We start from the raw sequence: 10,795 nt of genomic DNA, 5'->3' as shown, positions 1-10,795 counted from the left end.
ATAAAACGCTCTGTTGCCGAGCTAGCTGCGTCCTCTGTCCTGTCAAGGATTTATCTAAGTTTGAACGCACTTTCTCCAGGCACCAGAAAGGAAGGGTAGTCTTTGCATCTTTGGGTGCTATGTGAACCGTGTAAGGGATTCAAATTTTTCTGCAAGAACTTCTCACAGATCTCGGCTGGCAGCTTTCTACCGCATCTATTATTGTCTGTAGCTGTTCTTTATAGGTATTTATGGGCAGGGCTGTGTGTCTGACGGCAAACTCCAAAACCTTGTGTCATCTCTAAACTTTGTGCCTCTCCTTGCGCCTAACAAAGGAGGGATGGAGGGATGGAGGGATGGAAAGGAAGGAAGGAAGGAAGGAAGGAAGGAAGGAAGGAAGGAAGGAAGGAAGGAAGGAAGGAAGGAAGGAAGGAAGGAAGGAAGGAAGGAAGGAAGGAAGGAAGGAAGGAAGGAAGGAAAGAAGGAAAGAAGGAAAGAAGGAAAGAAGGAAAGAAGGAAAGAAATTAAATCGGTAAGAGCAAAACCCGCATGAAACGAATCTGGCGTAAAACAACAGTGGCAAGTAGAGGCAACTGTCCTTGAGGTGGTAAATCCTTCCCGTCCCCGGAACCGAGTAGGCAGTTGGGGGGATGGGGAGGACTCTCCAGTCTTGACTCCTCGGTGGTCCAAAACTGGTCAGCATTTGAGAGCATTTCTACAAGGCAGCATTGAAGTGAAGCAACCCCACGGACAACGCACAGGACCGGCAGGAAAAGAAACTGTCTCGGGGTGGGATGATCCCTATTTTAGGCACAATTCTTGCTTCACTTGTACTTAAACAGATGAGACCCCAAGCAGCCTCAAATTGTGTTTGTTTAATAAGGAAAAGATTTTGCCCGTTTGGAGTAGCATTTCTTAATTTGGAGACAAAGACGCAGCCAATCGTTGGACTCCTGGCGCCCAGCCACAATGAAGGGTGTGTGTGTGTGTGTGTATGTGTGTGTGTGCATGTGTACACGTGTGCAATTGGGGGATGGGGTACCAGTGCCTCGGAAGAGTCCTTCCAAATTTCTGCAGGGGTGGGAGGAGATGTAGGCATCCTATAGAGAACTAGGAGAAAGTGTAGCCACAGAAGCGTGATTCTTTTTGTAATATTTAAATAAAATTAAATCAAATTGTAGGGGTGATGGAATGGGAAAGTGCTTTAATGGGAGTATCCAAGCTGCAGTGAGCAAAGTAATTTGGGAAATGGACTAAAAACCGACTAGAGAAAATGATCAGGACTCTGGTGGGTGGCTGGAATCAATCTACATATTTATATATTTTATCAACTGTTGGGAGGTCTGTCACAGCAGGCCATGGGTAGGCACAAATGGAAGGAGCTGGAGCAGGCGAGGTTACCATGTCCCTATTCCTTTCTCTCCGTGCTAAGGTCTACAGTAGAAGAATGTAAATACGAGGGGTCTAGTTCACCCCTAGGCTCCCCAGCCATGGTGCTGAGGATGGGGACAAAGAAACGGAATAGGCTATGACTGGACGCCAGGGGCAGAGAGGTGGAGTCTAGGGAGTCTGGCTGAATGGTGGGTGGTGATGGGGAGAGGTCTATGACTCTGCTAGGGAGGGGAGGGGGAGGAATATTCAACTCCCCAATAGTCCTCCTTTGTTCCAATTAGCTCCCCTTGAAAAACGGTTACACATTGGAAGGTCACAGAAAGGGGATGGAGGATGGGGATTCTTGGGAGATTGAAGGAAGGAATGAGACAGCATGGGGGGAAGAAAACAGAAGAAGGGGCTCTGAGGCCACAGTGTGGGGGACTAAAGTAGGGAATCTGCTCCTCCCCTCCCAGGCCTTCATCTCCCCTCATATGGAGAGGAGAAGGAAGAAGTAACTCATCCATTCACAGGAGATTTATCCCTGGAGTGGAATGTGAAGAGTGATCCAAGGACCCAAGAAAGGATTCAGAAATGAGGGAATCTGTCCTGTTTGACCATTTTGTGTACTACTGGTGTTTTGGGAGGACAGCGATGGCCACCAGATACTCACTACTCCTCCCCCAGAGTCACGGAGATTGCCTCATTGCTCCCTATAGTGTGGTAGGGTAAGGGTTGGAATTAAGGATAGGTTAAGAGCTGGCATTTGAAATAAAGAGGATTGGTGAGGCTATTATTGAAAGGGGATGGGGTATGGCCAACTCTTTGGAACTATCTCAAAGAATAAACCCCGAGGGGTATCTTGGTAGCACAATGGATAGAGTTCCCAGAATCTGGGTTCAAATTTGACCTAGTCACTCAACCCTTCTTCTGCCTTAGAAATGATGCTAAGACAGAAGGTAAGGGTTTTTTGTTTTGTTTTGTTTTGTTTTGAATGAATTCTAGGAGAGAGACTATGAAGGCTGCTCTCAGAGCTTTCTTTTTCTTCCTCTCCCCTCAGCCTCTCTCCCCTCCTCAACTCTTGGCTCCCAATGCTAGCCTAGATTTACCGAAATTTCTCCAACCTCCCCTTCCCTCAACTCTAAATCCTCAATCACTGGATACTTGGAAAGGTCTTTATTCAGAAGGGACACAAAGTTTTCTAGGTTCCACCAGTTTGATTTCAATAGGACCTGCCACGAAGCTTCTCACGTGAGCAAGGAAGGGCGTGTCACAGAATATATGCAGATGAATTCAAATGAGAGTGACCCAACCCCAGGCTCCAGCCACAAGTCGATGCCCAGCCTGGACTAAGTAAGTTTGGTCCCTCCCCTTTTCCCCCTTTTCCCCAGCCCCACCCTTGACTCACCCTCCGGCATGCTGCCTGGAATGCCACCTCCCCAGCCCAGTTTCCTCCCACTTGGGAAACAGGCTCCTGGAATCACCCCAGAGCCCAGATCTGGAATATCAGGAGCTAAAGGAGCATCTGGTTTGGAGAGGAGGTAAAGGCGGGAAACAATGCTCAGGGGGTTGTGTGGTGATTGGGAGGAAGAAAGAAGAGCATCCAGGTTCCCACACCTTTTCCTAGACTTTGGGCATGCTGTTAAAGATCTCAGTATTTTCATCTGTAAAGTGGATCTAGTGGCACCTGTCCCAGGTCCTGCCTACCTCACAGGGTTATAAAGAAAGTACTTGGAAAAACATCAGAGCACTTTATAAATATTAGTTATAACAATGGCTAGTATTTATTTAGTACTTTAGGCCAGCTAGATGTTGCAGTGGAGAGAACACCAGGCCTGGAGTCAGGAAGACCTGAGTTTATATCCAGCCTTAGACACTTTCTTCCTAGTTGTGTGACCCTGGGTAGGTCACTTGACTCTGTTGGCCTCAGTTTCCTCATTTGTCAAATGAACCAGAGAAGGAAATGGTAAACCACTCCAGTATCTTTGCCAAGAAAATACTCAAAATGGAGTCACAAAGAGTCCAGACGTGACAAAAGATCAATAGGATATTTGGAGGTGGCCTTGAAAAGTACCTTTTCATCTCTTTCATATCCTTTCAGTCAGAGAAGACTGGAAAAATGACTGAAAAAAATGTAACAATTTAAAGTTTGCAGAGCACTTTATAAATGCAATCTCATTTGATCCCCAAAACAACCCTGGAAAGTAGGTGCTATTATTCTCATTTTACAAAGAAGCAGTATTAAGGCTAAGGGAGACTAGGTAACTTGCTTGTTACATAGCTACTAAGTGCACTGGATTTGAACTCAGATCTTATATTGCCAGATAAATTGTTATTATTGTATTACTTTCTCTGCTTCTCAGAATTGTTAAAAGTAAAGTTCTTTAGACTTACAGAAATAAAAGATGTTATCAATAATAACGAGGGAGAGTTGAAATCCCCCCTCAAGGCAACTTTTTTTAACCCTTTTAAACCCTTATGTTCCATCTTAGAATCAATATTTTGTTTCAAAGGCAGAAGAACAGTAAGAACTAGACTGTTGGGGTTACATGACTTGCCCACAGTCACACATCTAGGAAGTGTCTGAGACCAGATTTGAACCCAGGCACTTCTGACTCCAGGCCCAATACTCTATCTACTTCATCTTCTATTTGCCCAATGGTCCTATCTTAGTGTCTTTCAGTTCTTCAAAGAGTCATGTATAAAGAAAGAATCCCTGAAATGGTAGAAAATTCAGACAATAAGTCACATCAGTTTCCCTTTCTAGGCTATTTCTTATGCTTTCTCCCCCTCATTGGCAATATCCTCCTTCTATCTTGGGATATCATCCTAACTGAACCTGTCATTCAAGGGTAGCTAAAAGCCTTTTCCTCTAGGAGACAAATTTTCTAAGTCTCCAGAAGACTGAGTTGCCTCCTCTTTTTCATACTTCTCACTGGGCTCACAAGGCTCTTAATAACTTTAATACTTCTATGATTAATGAGGATGAGGTCTAAGGAGTCCGAACCTTCACTGCCAGAAGCTCCAAGTGCTCAATGAGACCTGATGGGGAATGAGAACATACCAATCCCTTCAGGGCTAATCCTCCCCCAACCTGGTGCCTCCCTTGATCCCAGGTCATCAGAACCTGGTAGGCCACAGGATTTTAGATGACATCTAGGAGGTTCTTTGTAGAGTGCTGGGCCTGAAGTCAGGAAGATATGAGTTCCAAGCTGGCCTTTGGCACTTACCACTTTAGTGATCTTGGGCAAGTAACATCCTCTGCTGGTAAAAACAGGGAAAATAATAGCACCTACAAAGGTTGTTGTCAAGATCGAATGAGATACTGTTTGTAAAGTACTGACTTAGCACAGTGCCTACCACACAGTTGGTGCCATATAAATGCTGTTGTTAGACCATTTCAGTAGTGTCCAACTCTTTATGGCCCCATTTTGGGGGTTTTCTTGACAGAGATGCTGAAGTAGTTAGCCATTTCCTTCTCCAATTCATTTGATAGACCAGGACACTGAGGCAAACAGGGTTAAGTGACTTTTGCAGGGTCATACAGCTAGTAAGTGTCTGAGGTTGGATTTGAACTCATGAAAATGAATTTTCCTGACTCCAGGCTCAGCATCCTATCCACTATGCCACCTAGCTGCCATCTTAATGCTGGCTGTGCTTATCCTCTTCTTGCCTTTGTCAGAGCTCCAGCCATACTTGAGGCAGTTAAATAATACTGTAGATTGAATGTTGGGCTTGGAGTCAGGACCACTTAAATTTGAATCCTGCCTCCAATGCTTACTTGTTATATATACCCCCGAGCAAGTCAATTTATTTCTGTACACCTCAATTTCTTTATCTATAAAATGGGAATATAATACAGCAGTTACCATAAGGAGCTGTTATAATCTAATGAGACAGTATAGGTAAAGTGCTTTGCAAACTTTAAAGTACTTTAAATCTTATTTATTATTTATATTATATTTTAATAAATATATTTTATATATTTCTAATATTTCTATTGATTTCTATTTCAGTTGTATAAATATCTATTATAATATAAATTTATATTATTATCTCTGAGTTTTTTACTTCAGGCAAAACCTCTGGCTCTCTTACTTCTTCTCTGCTGTGGGTAGGTGTCACAGCCACTCTCCTAGCTCTGAGAAACCCAGTGTGCCACCCTCCCAAGAAGATGGCTTAAAAGGAGTCTTATTTCTCAGAAGATGTCTTCTATCTGAGGCAATTGTTAACTGAAGTGTCTCCCCGAATTAGGATCCTTTACTCAAAGGCTTATTTCCTTTTTTAGACTTTAGTCTTCTGAGTGCAAAGTCTGTCTGATTTTTTTTAATCGATTCAATAGTGCACAGAAGTGGTCCTTATACACGATAGATATTTGTTCTAAGGATATTTTGAAAACTACTTACTCTATTTAAGACTCTTGGCTAGGTTCTGTCCAAATAGGCAAGAGTGCTTCCTGTCTCTCAGCAGAGAGATCATAGACCCAGAGAGTGTCTAGAACTGGTAGGACTTTGGGGGCCATCTAGTTGGAACCTTTTATTTGACAGGTTAAGTTGCCTGCCCAAGATTATACAAATCACAATGATTAGAGTTGGGATTTGAATCCAGAGCTTCTGATCCAGGAGTCCATGCCTTCTCTCCATTATAAGAAGATGATAGTCTAGAGATCCAGAAAGACATAACATTTTCCTACATGATCAATGTGTTGATCAAATTTGTGTGACTATATTTTGTGCAAGGACTATTTATTGAGTTCAGATGGCTTCTGACTTATGATATCCTAATAGAGTTTCTCCCTGCAAAAAAGGAAGAAAGCACGAGTAAAATAAAAACAGTAAAAAGTAAAGCACTAGTAAAGAAAAAAAACACAGAAGAAGACAAAGGGAACTGCAGGGACCATAGAAACAGTTCAATTTTGTTTAAATTATACATATATTATATATATGATTCTATAGAAATAGCTGAATATAGCAGCAGTCTACAAGCTAACATATAATCCTCTTTGGGGGTTCTTAGAGTATTGAAGCATTTCTGGTTATTGATGGTCAAGTTCATAATAAAAAAAAATAAAAAAAAATTTTTTTTAAAGGATTAATGTCTCTGGCCAAGAAATGTCAGGAAGGAAATCCTACAAATCTAGTAAGGGGGATCCAGGCTATTTATGAAAATATAGGCTTAGCCGTTCAATAACCATACTTGGTGATTTATTCAATTCAACAAGAATTTATTAAGCCCCATAGGGAACATAATGTTAGATGCCTGGTGTTGGGGAGGATATAAAGATAAATAAGACATAGACCTTCCTCTCACAGAGAGGAGGCTGCGGTGGATGCAAAGGAGCCTTTGACTTGGAAGTCAGGAAAGAGATCTGAGTCTCAGTTTTCTTATCTGCAAAATGGGAATAATCCCAGTTGTACTTACCAAACAAGGTTGTAGTAAAGAATCAATGAGATGGTTTTTTTTTTAAACCCTTACCTTCCATCTTAGAACTGATACTAAGTATGGTTCTAAGGAAGAAGAGAGGTAAAGGCTGGGCAGTGTTGGTTAAGTGACTTGCCCAGGGTCACATAGCTAGAAAGTGTCTAAGGACAGGTCTATAAGGTCGGGACCTTCTGTTTCTAAGCCTGGTTCTCAATCTCGTGAGTCATCTAGCTGCCCTGAGATAATGTTTTGCAATCTTAAAGCATTATATGAATGTGAACTTTTAGTTATTACAAGCTAGTTGTGCTTTCTCAAGGGATCATAGATTTGGCGTTGGGAAAAATATTAGAGACCATTGAGTCGAAGCCCCTCATTTTGCAGAAAAGAAACTGAGACACAGAAGGATTAAGTGATTTGTCCAGTGTCACACAGCTAATAAGTATACACAGTCATATTAAAACTTGGATCCTTCTTGACTCCAAGTCCATTGCTCTCCATTGTACCTCACAGACTTGGCTTCTTTATCTGTAAAATAAAGGAGTTGGTTGGGTGATCTTTGAAGTATCATAAATCCTACACTCACAGAGTTCAAAGAATGAAATATTCCAAAGCAATCACCAGCTTAGAGTGTTTTTTCCCAAGCATAGGAGAAAGGTAGTCGGGAAAGGGTTCCCTTCCTCTTCCCACTTCCAGTGGTGTGAGCTGAGTAATCCAGGAGAGATGGAACTCTCTATCTTTTGTTCCAAAGACCTTTAAAAAACAAAATCCTTGCCTTCTATCTTTGAATTGATATAAGTATCCATTCCAAGGCACAAGAGCAGTAAGGGCTAGGCAAGGGGGATTAAGTGACTTGGCTAGGGTCACACAGCTAGGAAGTGTCTGAGGCTAGATTAGAACCCAAGTCTTTTCAACTCCAGGCTTGGCTCTCCATCCACCAAGCACCTAGATGCTTCCCAATACTCTTTTATTTGTGGAAGGAACAGTGCCCAGTGCCCCAGGCCTTTGCAGGAAGATTAGGGCATGACAGCTGGTGAAGCTTTTGGATAAATGGGGTAGTTAGGAAGCAGTGCAAACAAATGTCCAGAAGAACAGAAATTCAGGTAGGGGGTTGTCTTGAATTTGGATGGGAATATCAAGTAGAAATCCAGAAACCTGACTGTAAATCATTGGATCTTCTCTATCTGATGTTTGGGAGATCTACATACAGCCAACAATAATACTCTTTAACATATTGCTTCCAAGCTGACAAGATTCCTCCCCCCCCCCATAGTGTCCCTGTAGAGTGAGAATATTATTATTCTCATTTCATAGATGAGAAAACCAGGATTGAAACAACTAATATTATAGGGACCAAGATTCAAAACCAGGTCTCTCCATTCCAGGAGCAGGTAGCTTCTTCCTATCAGGAAGGGGAGGTCCATTCTATCCTCTCCAAGGTCCGGTAGGACCAGTCTGGTCCAGATGAGGATTGAGGACCCACCTAGTTCTCAGAGAAACATTTACATCATCCACCAGAGTTGGAAGTGAGGGCAGCTGGAGGCCTCAAGCAATACTGCATGCCTTGGGGTTCAGCCTCAGCTAAGAATAGGAGCCAGGAGTCCCCAGTCGCCAGATCTAACCACAAAGCCCCATTAGGCGACAGGCCCAAGCCACCAAACCTGTGATGACGAAGGAGAGTTTTGTGATGGGGTGGAGGAGACTCAAAGAGTACCAGATACCTCCATCTGGGAGGGGCCCTAGAAAGGTCATCTCTTCCAAGCTTCTGCCTCCAGCCTTTAGGCATTGTTGAGAAAAGAGAATCCCTTACATTGTTTTCCACTGAAGAGGATGCCATAACCCCATTCCTCTGGAAGTTCCTCTTTGGGTCTAACCCAGATCCTATCTACAAAAGCCCTTATGTGCAAATAAATACCCAATCATCTTGGAAATGATCTTTGGGAAAATTGAAGATGGACATGCCTGCTGACCAAGACCAAGAGACTTCAAAGGAATTATCATAATTGTTTGAGGTTGTTTATACACAATGCCAAATATGGAAATATTTGAAATATCTACATGTGGATGCCTTCTTAAAGTCACGGGTGTTTGGGGCTAAATGGCATGCTTTTGCACATAGTAGGAACTTAATAAATGTGTGTTGAATTAAAATTTAATCTCTATGAGGTCATATTGTCATCTCTAATCATCTGTCCCAGGAAAGCAATGTAATAGCAAGATGCCGGATAATTTGAAACAACATATAATCCAACTATATGTAATCCAAAAGACTTTTCTGCTAGATTTTGTATTGCAACTTATGATTTTATTTTTTAAAGAGCAGATCTGTTTTTTGTCTGTGTTGTATATGGTGGTGGGGCTGTTAGCAATAGGGTCAAAGGAGATTCTGAACCAAGCTCCTGTCAAGGGGCAACAGGGAGGATTATAGAAGGCAGGAAGTATCCTGAGTGGGGATAGGGAATGTAAGAGATGTGTAGTGCATGGAGAAGCCGGCCCAAGGCCAAAGTATTTCATTATGGGCCATTCATACTTTTATATTCCGCAGCCATTTCTGGATCAACCATTTTGTTCAAGACTCAGGGCTCAGATGATGTGCCTAGTAAAGAAAACTGGAAGTACTGTGAGTGTTGAAGGTATTGCTTGGGAAACTGTGATTAGAAGTGCAGAATGTTCCCTTCAAACAATCTCTTCACTTTGTAAAGGAGGAACCTGAGGTCAATGGGGATAATGACTTGTCCAAGGTCACAGAGGCAGTAAACTGCAAAGTCTGATTGTGAGTTTAGTTCTCTTTACACTATACTGCCTCCTATGTGTGACTGGGTGTATCTGTGTGGCTTCAGGGGTATGTGTGTGTGACTGTGAATCTGTGTGACTATGTGTGACATCATCCCACCCAAACCAGCTTCCTTAAGTAGCTTTGATGTGGCTGAGTTTCTGGGGGCAATAAGGATGCTGGGATCATTCTTCAGGACATCAAAAGGCTCCCCATCCTTTCAGCTGATCAGAGAAAAATTCATCTTGCCTGAGCCAGTGAGCCCCCTTCTTTGGCCTCCCCACCTCCAGCCTGGCTTGGGGGAGAGGCCTGTTTGTTTTGCTATTTTTACTGCTTGGGGTGAGTTCATGGTTGGGGCTGACTCACTGCTCTTTCCGAGAGATGTGGGGATGGAAACGGCAAGGGGGAAGACGACAGGGAAGGGAGGGCTGCTCTGGGAAATGCCTCTCTGGAGTAAAGCACCTCTAGTGGAGGCCAGGGCACCTCTCTTGAACAGAAGTCCAAAGAAAACCCCAGATTCCTGGTCCTAGCTTCAGAATAATGGGTTTGGGCCTCCTGAAAAAGGTTGGGAAATGGCCCTTCTATATATGTACAGTATTACTAATCTTTATCATGGGTCTTGAACCTCCACTGAACATTATTTGATTTAGACCACAAAATGAAATACCGATGTGCACAAAAATGCAATTTCCATTGTTGAATAATGAGTATTTATAAAGAATATTAAAATGTGCCCCTTGTTGAAACCCATTGCCCTCATGCTGTATCCTGGCCAGCTCCCTACCTTGACTATTCTTAGTTTTGCCTCAGCTTGGGATCCATTGTAGGCTGTCACAGCCCTGTGGCCTCAGGAAGTCCTTTGTCTTTTTAGCGTCTGGAAGGGGCAAGTGGGAAGGATAATGATCTGTTATAAAGGAGGCCTTTCAGAGGTCATCTTTTTTTTTTAAACCCTTACCTTCCATCTTAGAATCAATACTGTGTATTGGTTCCAAGGCAGAAGAGTGATAAGGGGTAGACCATGAGGGTTAAGTGGGCTTGCCCAGAGTCGCACAGCTAGTCTGAGGGCAGATTTGAACACAGGACCTCCCATCTCTGGGCTTGGCTCTCCATCCACTGAGCTACCTGGCTGCCCCTTCAGAAGTCATCTTGTTCAAGTCCCCTGCCCTGCATGTTAGGGAGATGGTGAATACTGGTTTTCCTGAAAGCTCTCCAGGGAGGAAAAAATCTCCCTTCAAAAGAAATAGCCCTTACCAA

Source organism: Monodelphis domestica, chromosome 2, assembly GCF_027887165.1.
Source record: "Monodelphis domestica isolate mMonDom1 chromosome 2, mMonDom1.pri, whole genome shotgun sequence".
NCBI lineage: Eukaryota > Metazoa > Chordata > Mammalia > Didelphimorphia > Didelphidae > Monodelphis > Monodelphis domestica.
The sequence above is the reverse complement of the archived record's forward strand: the minus strand, read 5'-3'. Positions refer to the sequence as shown.